The sequence below is a fragment of the Haemaphysalis longicornis genome, unplaced genomic scaffold (assembly GCF_048455015.1).
Source record: "Haemaphysalis longicornis isolate Haplotype H1 unplaced genomic scaffold, Haemaphysalis longicornis Haplotype H1 scaffold_13, whole genome shotgun sequence".
Taxonomy (NCBI): Eukaryota; Metazoa; Arthropoda; class Arachnida; order Ixodida; family Ixodidae; genus Haemaphysalis; species Haemaphysalis longicornis.
The window spans coordinates 36,802,874-36,816,063 of NW_027526233.1; the positions used below are offsets into that span (position 1 = coordinate 36,802,874).

The 13,190-nt window shown below is 44.3% G+C and overlaps 1 pseudogene; it reads left to right on the forward strand.

The window, feature by feature from the left end:
• Positions 1–1,501: 1,501 nt before the first annotated feature.
• On the forward strand, positions 1,502–12,718 carry LOC144163782 (uncharacterized; annotated as a pseudogene).
• The last annotated feature ends 472 nt before the right edge of the window (positions 12,719–13,190 follow it).

Consider the following 13,190-nt stretch of genomic DNA (forward strand, 5'->3'; position numbering starts at 1 on the left):
TCGTCTCAGAATGCAGAATGGTGACCAAGCACACATTCTACAGTCGTCACCAACAACCTTGGTACCAGGCGAAATGATGGTCGCAAGGTTGCGAAAAAATCGTGGAAAATAAGAGTACAGCCCAATGAAGCTCCGAAGCCCCTTCAGTGTGGTCGGCTTCGGGAAGTCCGCAACAACTAGAAGCTTTGTCACGTCGGGGCTGATGCCATCTTATGCAATGACATGGCCGAGTATGATAAGGTTGCGCGCGGTGAAGTGGGATTTTTTTACATTGAGCTGCAGCCCAGCATTCGCAAGGCAAATGAGGACTCGTTCAAGGCGAATCAAGTATGTCTCAAAATCCTTAGAGAAAACGACTACGTCGTCCAGGTAACAGATACACTTCTTCCACTTCAGGCCACAGAGGAGACTGTCTATTATTCTTTCGATAGTGGCGGGGGCGTTGCAACGCCCAAACGGCATGAGGATAAATTCGTAAAGGATGTCTGGGGTAATAATTGCCGGTTTCCACGATCAGCCTCGGCCACGGAAACTTGGTAGTACCCGAGGCTAAGTCGAGTGATGAGAAAAACCAGTGGGTGGTTGGGGTTCAATCTTAACGCGTGTCAGTCGCCCACACGGACAGCTTGATGTAGTTCATTAAAGGAGACGTTTTCCGGTGTGTTGTTTATTCGTATCGGATTAATGTTATTCCAAGATCCGACGCTTTTCAAAATCAGAAAGCTGTCTCGAACATAACTAACATTTTCCTGCATGTCTTGTGGCCCTATATAGTGCCTGCCTTCCGATGTACATGCCGTGACAGCGCCGAAGCATGTGATATATTACTTAGGAGCATTCTAAAGTCACAAAATCTATACGACATTCTGTTTGCAAATGTCACCTCAAGGTTGTAGTATAGATTAGCAAGTCCCGCCGCCATCTACAAAAAACTAAAGCGTGGCAAACTGTTCGCATGGCGACGCAGTGAAACATCCCCCTCGCGAGGGGCACGATCAAATGCAGAGCATTTCCTGGGGCGCACGACGTTAAGTAGTTTGCGTTACGTTAATGTTGTTGCACTTGTGGCAACTGCTCACGAGAGAGCGCTCGTCAGCAGTAAAATTGGCAGCCTCGGCGCACGTTGAGTCCGAGAGAGGGGAGAGAGTGTCCTTGAAACGTGCCTGGGCGCGCTATCGAATTTGATCGCGCCGATAGCGAAACGTCTGTGCCGGGAATGTCCAGGGGAGCGATGTGGACAACTACGGACGCCAAGAACGGGTGACATCGTGAGGTAAAGAAATGCTCATCATTTAAAATTCCGATTTCTGCAGACAGTCGACTGCGTCGCCTATACGCGAAGAAGGTACACGTCTTTTCTTGTGATGGTATTCAAGCGGCAATAATCAACGCAAAACAGAATACAGCCGTCTTTCTTCCTAACCACAACCACTGGTGAAGCCCACGGACCCTTCGAGGGACAAAAGCACCTCGTTGAAGTATATTCGTTACGTGGTGTTAAATGGTTCGCCGCTCGGTCAGAGCCAGTCCATATAGTGGGAGTGGGCAGTGGAACGGAGCGGCCGCAACAATGGTCTCGTCCAACCACTTTTTGCTTTTCGTCCAGTTATTCCCAGTAATCAGCACGAGCTCGGCGGACGGCGCGGAACCACATGCGCCCGGCGCGCCATACGGCATCTGCCATCTTCTGCCCGAAACGAGCCGTTGTTGCCCGGTGCCACTTCAACTTCCCGTTCCGGTAACCCCTCACGCTGCCATCAGCCAACCGCATCGATATCGTCAAGCCACCCTGAAAGCTACAAATATAGCCAGCCTTGCACCGCGCACCTTAGTGGGCAGTGGAACGGAGCGGCCGCCACAATGGTCTCATCCAACCACTTTTTGCTTTTCATCCAGGTTGGTCCCTTCTTAGATTATAATGCTAAGCGATCTAGTAACTATTGTCTGCTGATCCTTCCATGCCCACAGGCGTTGCTTGTTATAATTGCAAATTGTTTTCTCGTTGTCAAGGAACTACTTCTTTGCGGAGATATAGAACAGAACCCTGGTCCGAATGGCGAGGTATTAGCTGCCTTCAGCAAACTAACCGCACACTTGGATGAGCGTCATGGCAACTTGCAGAGGTCTATTAACGAAGTTAAAGAAAACCAGTTCCTACTTGATTCCAAAGTAACAGATTTAACCGCTCGACTAACTGTACTTGAAAAGAAGGTTATTTCTCGCGAGAGCGTTCCAGACGATACAGAGATGCAAGGTCTCGTAACGGCTGCCGTGCGACACGAAAGTGCGGCTCTCAGTTCACGGCTTGATGACTTCGAGGATCGCTCTCGTAGGGAAAATGTAATTTTTTATGGGCTATTAGATTCTGTCTCAGAAACCTGGGCTGAGTCTGAGGTAAAAGTCCATGAAATCCTGTCTGCGTCCCTTAAACAGGAACTTCTTAATGAAGCCATGTCCCATGCGCACAGGCTTGGAACATTTGTACAGAACAAATGTCGACCTGTTATTGTTCGTTTTTGTTCTTTCAAAACAAGAGAAAGTGTCTTTGCTAAGAAATTGATGCTTCGTAGCACCCCCGTGTCAGTTAGCAAAGATTTCTGCAAGGCCACGCGAAACATCCAGAAAAGCTTTTAAATTTTGCGAAAACCACTGGGCAGCCATATTACCTCAAGTATAACAAGATACTAATTAACAAGAAAGCCTACGTTTATTGTCCGGTCACCTATCGTGTAACTGAGGCTTGTCTATACGCCTCGAGCGCGGCCTGTAGGGGCGCCACTGAAATCCCCCTAGCGGCCCGTTTCGAAAGCAGCCGCGGGAGTCGTCGGCCCGCTCCCAACTGTCACCGTTGCTTTCTGGGCCCGTTCACGACGGGGATTTACCGTTTGTAGGCGTTGGAAATACAAATTTATGTGGAGCAGTCACTCTGTTTGCAAATGTGGTGTGTTTACGAGAGTGTGTGTGTGACGCGATCTTAGTCTGGAACATACGTCTGTACAAGCGCCAGGTGTGCGGCACAGGTCGGCGTCGCGAAACAGGGATATGCATATGGAGATGATTGTGATTGCACTGCCCTTAAATTTACTAACAGTGTCTCCGTGAGCATAATTTCCCCAGATGGTCATGCCATGGCTATACACTACGATGTAAATCAGTTTTCTGCGCTTATATAACCTAGTGGAGCGCTCATACCTGGCAGCACGCCAGTTATGCTTGCCAATATCATACCTCAGATATTTATCACTACCCTGGAGATAAATTGTATGAACATTCTACGAATTAAGTACGATGGATAATCCAAAATTATACCCGGCATCAGCGCACGACAAAAAAAAAATATTGCTGGGGCGTCTTGTCGTGAGCTGAGCGCCCGCAAACATTCATATATGTTACATATATCCTCCGCGAGCAGGGCGGAAAAGGGCTTCTACAGTAATGCCCATTCGCGACTAAACGTTTCTTCGAAGCATAGTCATATGACGCAGGGAGCCTGCAGAATCTAGCACAAACGGAAATCAGAAGGCCTTTTTAGATATCCCACTTTTCTAACCACACCTTTTATCAGTTTTGAACTTGTATACCTGAAAAAATGCGTTCGCCGAGGGATCCGCTGTTAGTTGAAGTCTAAAAACTAGAGTGACATGAACCAGTAGCTTGTGTGTGTGATTACTAAAACGTTCTTTCCTTGATTTCGCTCCGCAATCGTACACAACAATACGTAAGCGACCTAAGCGTCCCCCTGCCCCTCCCCATGTCTCGCGAAATAGCAGTGCATTCCGCACACTAGTTGGTCTCGTAAGTCCTACCCGGCTTAAGTTTATACGAACGTCTCTACAGCATTTCAGAAGCTGCACTGAGTTTTTTTTTCATTTCTGTACGAGCTATTTTGTTTCTTCCGGACTTGCAGACCATTAATTTTTCAGTGGTTTAATTCACTTTTCTTGGTCCTTGCTATAAGGCATGAGTGCACACCTATCACGACGCAGAGCCTTGGAATATACTTAACATTTTCGCCTGGCTTATATTCTTATAAAGGGCACAAGTTATTATCAGGTATTGGGTAATCGCATCCCCGAAATATATTTTGCTACGACGCATATATTCGTAATGAGGCCGCATTCGTTGTCCGCGCTACAAAACAAAACACACCTCTCACTGTGCCAGTATCAGGTTTAAACGAGGCGACAATAAAATTCACTTGTGCCAGACGTATTCGGAGATGACAGTGATGGTATGCTGCTGCCGTCGCCTACGCCCGTAACAGCAGCCGAGAAGGACGCAGAGCCGCGTTCCGGATAGCTATTGTAGGGGTTTGAGAACCCTACCAAGACGCAGCGGCTTTTGAAGTGACCTAAACGTACTGTTTACTTACAGACGTCACCATAACAAATTTTTTACCACTTAGAAGGGCAGAAAGAAGCGAAAGAGAACCAAAACACTGCACGAACCCCTATGGGCCGCGCAGCGCTAATCGCGTCAACTCCGCGGAGAAGCGGCGGCAGGCGGCGCAGCGATCGCAAAGCTCGAGGCGTATATACTGAGCCCTGTCTATATAAACGACCACATGACCCCCGAAAACAAGGCACTCTTTTATCAGGCGCTTTCTCTGAAAAAGGCAAATAGCTCGAAGTTCCTATGGACAGAAAACTGTCAAATTAAAGCCAGGAAAACCACAGAAAGCAAGGTACTCCGAATCACTTGTGAAGCTGACCTATCTAAAATCTGCTAGGGAACCTCATCTAATCCGAAATTCTTCCTTTTGGACTTATATACATCAATGGCTATTTATTTCTCAACTAACCAACTCAATTGCTTGCTCTCGCCTATCTTCTCCTCTGCCATTCACATAAATGCAAGAAGCATCCGTAAACATTTTGACGACATACAGTATCTTCTTTCCTCTTTTGAAAATCCTTTTTCTCTTATCAGTATCTCTGAAACCTGGCTTTCCGACAATGACAAAAAGCTCTTCTGTTTCCTTATTACAAATCAGAGTACTCGAATCGTGCACATAGTAATCATGGAGGTGCAGCCGTGTACATCAACTCTGCCAATAAGTATAAACGTCGACATGACTTAGAGGTAAATGTAACGGACTGCGAAAGTGTCTGGGTGCAACTAAACCATAATTTCCTCAAACTTGACAATAAGAATTTAATCTTTGGATGTGTCTACCGATTTCTGTCCTCGTCAGTCAATATTTTCTGTGAACCCCTTCATGAAGTTTTCCATACATTATCTCTTGATGACACAAATGTAGTGATTATGGGCCATTTCAATATAAACCTACTTGATCTTTGTTCTCCTAGCTCTTTAAATTACTCCAGCGCTTTTTGGAGTTTTGGATATGAATGTTTATTTCCCTTCCCACTCGGTGCATTAGTGGTTTAAGCACACTTATTGATCATGCTCTTTCCAATCTGTCTCCTGCACCCGTAGGAGGCGTTCTTAATGTCGACATTACTGATCATTACTCGATTTTCCTGCGCTTCACGAGCAACACCATTCCAATCAGCAAATCCTTCATCCGAGATGTTTTCGGCAAGGAATCGTTCATTGATGCTGTTGAGCGCACTGATTGGCCCTCAATGATACCCTTAGACGATCCCCAAATTTCATTTTCAGAGATTTCTTCTATTTGCTTTTCTAATATTCAATTTCATACACAAAACCGTAAATGTAAAAAAAATATACGCAAGTCCTCAGAGCCGTTGGATAACTGAAAAATTATTGAAAGAACTAAGAGCAAAAGAGAACCTTTATAAAAAACAAAACGTAAGCCTTTTAATCTGAAGTTACTTGACCGATACAGAAGATCCTGTAATGCTCTTAGAATACGGCTCAAAAATCCAAAAAGGCTGTATTATGAACGGAAAATGGAAGATGCTGGGTCTAATGTAAAGAAGAAATAGGAGCTAGTACACAGTACACTCTTTCTTGAACAGGAATGAAAGGCACTCTGGAATAACTACTGTTCAGTATAATAACGACACGTATGACAGCCCACTAGAAACTGCTGAGGCCTTCAGCAATTATTTTTTTATACTGAGGACATCCACAGTACTAATTACAATCTATCCCTACCTCGGCTGCCCCAGTTTTTCTTTTTATTGTCGACCACATCTCACGAAGTGCATGATGTCATCCGTAGACTCAAAACAACAAGTCCTGGTCTCGATGGTATTCACCCCACCTACATAAACATGATTGCGCACGCTGTTTCAGATATTTTGACAAACAAAATCAACCTCTCTTTCAAAACTGTCGGCTTTCCTATTGAACTGAAAAGGGGTAAAATCGTTCCCGTGCTTAAAAACGGGTACTGTGCAATAATATCTAACTATCGCCCCATATGCATACTACCATTTCTTAGTAAAGTGCTTGAAAAATTACTTGAAATTAACCTCGCGAAATTAACCTCGCGAAATACATCAATAACTTTAGGATTCTAATACCTTCTCAATTTGGTTTTCGCGTGGCATATTCCACTGACCTCGCTTTGTTATCTCCAACCGATAGGCTGAAGAAAGCAATTGATGGAGGGTACTACGCAGGCTCTGTATTTTTAGACTTCAACAAAGCGTTCGACTCTATCAACCACCACATTCATTTTATGAAGATTGAAGTAGTAGGAGTAACTGGTCCCACACTATTATAATTAAAAATTACTTACTCAGCAGAAGTCAGGTTGCTAGTGTGTCAGGAATTACCTCTAGGCCCAAAATAACAAATATAGGCGTACCTAAAGGTTCTATTCTCGGCCCTCTTCTTTTCTTAATTTACATAAATGATCTAGCGAACTATCTTAATACTCCAGATTGCTTACTTTATGCAGATGACACAACAATTGTTAACACTGATAAATGCCTCCAATCCCTTAGAGAAAAACTAAACAATGACCTGGCAAGCGTGGCAGCTTGGTGCTCTAATAATAAACTACAGATCAATCCTTCTAAAACCCGGTTCGTTGTCTTTCACTCTCACCAACGTGTAATAAATTATATCCGACGAGTATTTCTGGATATATTCGCACTTAAAGCAGAAGAATAGGCCGTTTTGTTAGGGGTTCAGTTGAACCGTAACTTAAAATTTCACTCTCACGTTTGTTATCTGAGAAGGAAGATAGCGTACGGCATACGTGTTTTGATTAAGGCCCATGATGTATTCTCTCAGCCTACATTACTTTCATTATACTACGCTTTTGTTCATTCCCATATTAATTACTTTATTTCACCTTGGGCCAATACCTACAGCACCCACCTTTCCTACCTACAAACAACGCACAACCAATGTATTAGAATACTTACCCGCAGTCCTTACCGCAGTGACGCCAAAACACTCCTTCTTGAGAACAACATTCTAAATGTAGAAAACAGTTTCAAATACAAGCTAGGTATCTTATTGTTTAAACAAATCAACAATCAGCTTCATTTGTTCATAATCCCCGATTGCAATCTATTAAATACTAACTTCACAAGGTTTGCACGTAATCACAATTTCATTTTACCTCTGGTTCATTTCAACTATGGCAAACAAACAGCTCTTTTCACCGGTATCCGGCTATGGAACACCATACCACTACAAATAAAATTTCCCTATCAATTGAAAAATTCAAAAAATATTTTAAACCATTCCTCACGTCCACGCCACAGTCAACATAATTTTAAATTGTTTTTATTTTCTTCGTTTTCTTTACCTTTCTACTTAATGTATCTCTCTTTTTGATGGCAGCCTGTCAATAACCTTCTGCCGATGAATCACCTCATTGGTGGTTGTTGTATATCGCTGCGAATAAATGTGGTTTCTTTTTGCGCTATCATTTTTGCTATTTTCCAACTTATGTCGCTCTCCCAAAAAGGAATGTAGAATTACTCTTGTTTTCTTAGCTGTATAATTTTTTATTTCTTTCTTTTCTTTTTTTTCTGTTCTATTGTGTGTATCGATCTCACAATTAGAAATGTTTATTTACCCTGTTTTTTTTTCGGGCATAATGCTTGCTTTTTTTTCTTTTTTTTGCTTTTCTGTTGTGGAATATCTTGTGTTGCCTGGGATGTATTTTATTTTTTTTCGCTACTACTGATTGCTGCTTCAAATATATTTATTATGTTCACTAATATAGGCGGCCCGTTTCAGTCCCTGACTATGGGACCTCCCTCTGTATAGAAAAATTTTGTACTCTATCTATTGCCTAATCAAATCCTTTTCTGTTTCTGATTCTGATTCTTGGCCTATTTACGATAACCCCCTAAACGTTGCCCCCCAAGCAATCAATGCCGAAAGCGCAGGGGCCAGTGCTCCTCCTTCACCACGATATCTAGATAAGCATTTTCGAGCGCATGAATTTTCTTTTTTTCTAGGTAATTCTCGAAGTGTTACTAATAAGCGTGATGCCCTATCTGCACTAATAGATACATGTCTAGCTGATGTCGTCATAGTAACTGAAACCTAGCTGTCCGCGAAAACAGAAAATCACGAATTATTTAACTGTTCAAAAAAGTTTAGGTTCTACCGCTGTGACCGGGGTACGAGGTGCGGTGGCGGCGTATTGATTGCTATTAGCGACGAGATCAGCTCGTTCAATGTGCCTGTTGTTTCACCGCTTGAAATTGTTGTCGCGTGTGTTCGCATTAACCACAAAGACATCATTGTTTGTGGCTGTTACCGGCCTCCTAACCTAACTACCGGCTTCGCAAATGAATTACACGATGTCCTAAATAAGTTGCGAGTAAGGTTTACGGCTGCACCTATGTTTCTCCTAGGTGATTTTAACTACCCTAATGTTTCGTGGTCTCCCCATTTCCCAACAATATCGCCATCTTCTGCTGACAGTGCTGCCTTTCTTGACGTGTGTTCAGACTTTAACCTTACCCAGCTGGTTAATGCTCCGACCTGCATTACCTTGTCTACCTCCACAGTTCTAGACTGTGCTGAGCACGCATCCCGACCTAATTAAATCCCTATCAGTTATTCCGGGTGTAAGCGATCATCTAGCTATTCATTTTACCATGACTAAAACAACTAGAAGAAGTGAGAGCTCAAACGTTTTTAGGGACTACAAGAGAGCCGACTATGTTTCAATTAATAATGACCTTCAGGTTTTCCTAAACGATCCTTTCACATTATTCTGAAAAGATCCGTTCAAAACAACTGGAATTTGTTTAAGCAGAAGGTTGCAGAACTTACGAATCGATATATTCCACTCCGCAGAATTAGGCAAAACGCAAAGTTTCCTCGGTTCATGCTTACACTAAAATGGCTCCTGCATAAAAAGAAACAAATTTTTCGAAGGGGAAAGGTAAGTAACAACGCGGAAAGGTGGTCCGCTTATCTTCACGCAGCTGACGAGTGCGCTCGTGCATTATCCGTTGGAGAAAAAAATTATTATCAACAAACGTTTCCCTACCTGCTTCCAACTAACCCACAGACATTTTGGCAGATGATTTATGGAAATGAAAAAAAAGGCGATAGAATTAATCCATGATGATAACAGCCGTGTACCAAAAGATGCGTGTTGTGTCATTTTAATCTGTGTGTTTTCGTCGTGCTTTGTTAAATCTGCAGCACTTTCTTTTCCCGACACCCCCACCCACAACTTTGTTTCGATGGAACCACTTATATTTGACTGTTGGCCTACAAAAATTGATCTAAACATGAAATTAGCCACTGCTCCAGGTGAAGACGGCATCTGTGCAAAGTTTTTCTATTAAGTGCGAATGCACTTTATAAGCGACCCCGAATTCCGGCGACCGCCGTCCGTCCACATAGCAACAGCTGCGGGTGCGCGCGCTCCTCGTCTTCCTTGGCAACGGGGGGAGATGGGCGCGCGCTGCTTGGCCGCTGACATGGCACATACCCACGTGGGGGATTGGCCAGGAATCTCCTCGTCTTCCTTGGCAACGGGGGGAGATGGGCGCGCGCTGCCTGGCCGCTGACATGGCGCATACCCACGTGGGGGATTGGCCAGGAATCGGGCGTGAGAAGGGCTAGAGTACTGACACGAAATTTCAAAGCTGAGATCCGCTCTAGCAATCAAGTACAACGACAAAACAAATAGGTGTCTGTGCATGGCACATACCCACGTGGGGGATTGGCCAGGAATCGGGCGTGAGAAGGGCTAATGCACCCGCTTAAAGGAGTACTGACACGAAATTTCAAAGCTGAGATCCGCTCTAGCAATCAAGTACAACGACAACACAAATAGGTGTCTGTGAATAAATGCATCTTTCTTTCTTTGTAGTTGTGTGTGTATGTGTGATATCTCTTTCGCGAACATTACCGAACCGCGCAAATTCAACTCGTGCATTCGACTTTCACATTCTTCCCCTCGGGGAAATGCGGGGAAATTTTAATACCTCTGTTTACTCATCTGTATTTTATGTAAGGTTTTCACGTAGTCTTTGGAATGTCATTGCCTTCCGGGCCACTGGAAAGCGGGAAAGATGGTTCCTCTTCAGAAATCGGGTGACGTTCATAACCCCCGCAATTACGGGCCCATATTGTTAACAAGTATACTGTGTAAGCTCATGGAACACGTCATCTATTCCCACATAATCTCCTTTTTTAGAAAACAACTCCTTCTTTATGAATTACCAGCATGGATTCTGGAAAAAGTACTCGTGTGAAACCCAACTTCTCTGCTTTACTAATGACCTATTTCTTGCCATTGATCCTTCTTTCCTTGGGTGACTGTATTTTCGTCGAGTTTGCTAAAGCTTTGGACACTGTATGTTATAAACTGCTACTGCTAAAACTAAGCAAAGTTAATATTGATGCTAACATAATAAAATGAATGGAATGCTTTCTAACATACCGCTCCAAATTTGTAACTGCTAATGAATCAAACTCCCCCTCTCATCCGTAACCTCTGGCGTCCCCCAAGGATCCGTTCTTGGCCCACAACTCTTCCTAATTTACATTAACGACTTGCCACATAACACCTCTTCTTCCATAAAGCTTTTCGCCGATGATTGTGTTATTTACCGCGAAATTAAAACCCCTTCTGACCACCTTGCCCTTTAGTGTGACTTAGACAATGTTTCACCTTGGTCTGATACTTGGCTAATAAAGCTTATTGTTACTAAATGCAAGATAATGAGAGTTTCCCATCGAACATGTAATATTTCTACTAACTACGTACCTAATATTTCTTCGCTTACTAAAGTTAGCTCTTACCAGTACCTTGGCGTTACAATTTCTGACAACCTTTCCTGGCAGATTCACATTGACCTTATTAAAAACAATGCTAACCGCACTCTTGGTTATTTTCGCCGTAACTTCTCCCTTGCCCCGATGCAACTGAAACTTCTTCTCTATAAAACATTAGCGCGACCTAAGCTCGAATATTCATCATCTGTATGGGATCCACGCGTAAACTTCATATCAGTAGGCTCGAAGCAATTCAAAATCGCGCAGCTCGCTTCATTTTGTCCACCGATTCCCGTACAGCACGCGTAACTCATATAAAGTCAACTTTAAATCTACCTAGCCTATCACTTCGCCGCAAAAGCTCGCTCCTGTGCCTCTTCCACAACTTTTACCATACCATGCACTCACAGAGTAACTCGCTTTTTTTTGCCGCCGTCTAAATTTCAACCCACAGCGATTGCACCATAAACGCATACCCTTTTTAAACATGCTTCGTTTGTTTGTACAGATTGTTATTTGTTTTTCCCCCACTGCTCCCTGTAACGACTTGTGCATTGAGAGTAAATAAATGAAATGAAGTAGAGCATGCGACCCGGTGTCGACTAAGTGCGTAACAGTACACGTAAGGCCCAGCGATGTTTGCGTGCAACCAAAGCAAAAACGAAACTTCGAAAGCAATAAAGTAATACGTTCTCGTTTGGTTCCATCGAGATCGGCTTCGATGTAGTGGGCAAAGGCATCAGATGGCAATAGCCCGAGGGAACATGGAGAAGCACTGAGATCACTGTGTCGCAAGCTAGGAAAGATCACCTGGTACGTCAACAACTAGGCTCTGTCTACAAGCTTTGTGAACGAAGTGTTTCTTTCTGTAGAAGAGCGCACAGGGTCGGTGACAGCTTGGTCACCGACATAATAATGGCGCCATCACGAACAGTTTCAGCGGCAAAAGGAACGGAAGGCATTTGCGGTGGAAGAAAAATTTAGAAAGCGTAAACAAAACAGTGGCGCCAGAGACAGGGGCACAGGAAAGGGGAACAATCACGAAAGAGCTCGGAGGGACGTCGGTTTCTGCAGTGACGAGTACTTTCGTAGGGGCATTGCAGAAATCGTCGAAAAGAACAGAACAAGGCTCGACTTAAGCACGTGAACAATTATTGATTGCATTATTGTTTGAAAAAAAGTTCCACCCGAGCATGAATTGTGAGAGCAAGATGACAGAGCAAGACGAATTGTTCTGGATAACGACACGAGCAGTGCAGGTGGCTATCGGCTTAATAGGCTGTGAACTGGAAGTGCGTGACAAGAGTCTAGAAAGGGGCGTCATGACTTCAAAGAGAACGGCCGACGTCGGCGTGGATGACAGAAAGAGCGGCTCCAGTGTCGATGAGAGCAATTGTAGGGACACATCTGACGATTTCGTCGATTACATTTTTAGTCGAGGAAACAGGACTTCTAGTATTCGATGGTGACGTTGTTCTTGCCTGCGGAACTGCGCCTTTCAGTTTTTGTCTTTGGCATTGACATATGGGTGCCACCAAACGCCAACGTGGAGAAGCTGAACGGATGCCAGTGAAAGTTCGATGGTGAGTCGGCGCAGAGGGCAAATTGTACGGCACTAATGGAGGGCCATACGGCGTAAAGTATGGGGTAGCGTAAAAAGGCACCTGGTGATAGTTGGCGGCCTGCGGAAATATGTGTCGGAGACAGTCGCGAGTGACATGTCCTCGCGTTCCACGAGCAAAACAAATCAGAATAGTGTCTACCGTAAGCTACGCACCCGTTTTCTGTGGACTGCTCACCGAACTAATGCGGTCGAGCTGGTAACGAGGCCGGGGAAAGGGGCACTGGAGGAAAGGACACAGCCCTTGGGCATACAAAAGTTCGGCGAGCGAAGGAAGCAGGTTTGCGCCATAGATGTCCTTTTGGCGAACGCAGTGAGGGGCGCAGCTACGGGTGGGTTATGCTGAGACGATGGTAGTGCCTAAGTGACCTCTTCCTTGATCTCATTCTCAAGCGAAGGCGCCAGCATGGAAGGAGGGTCTGAG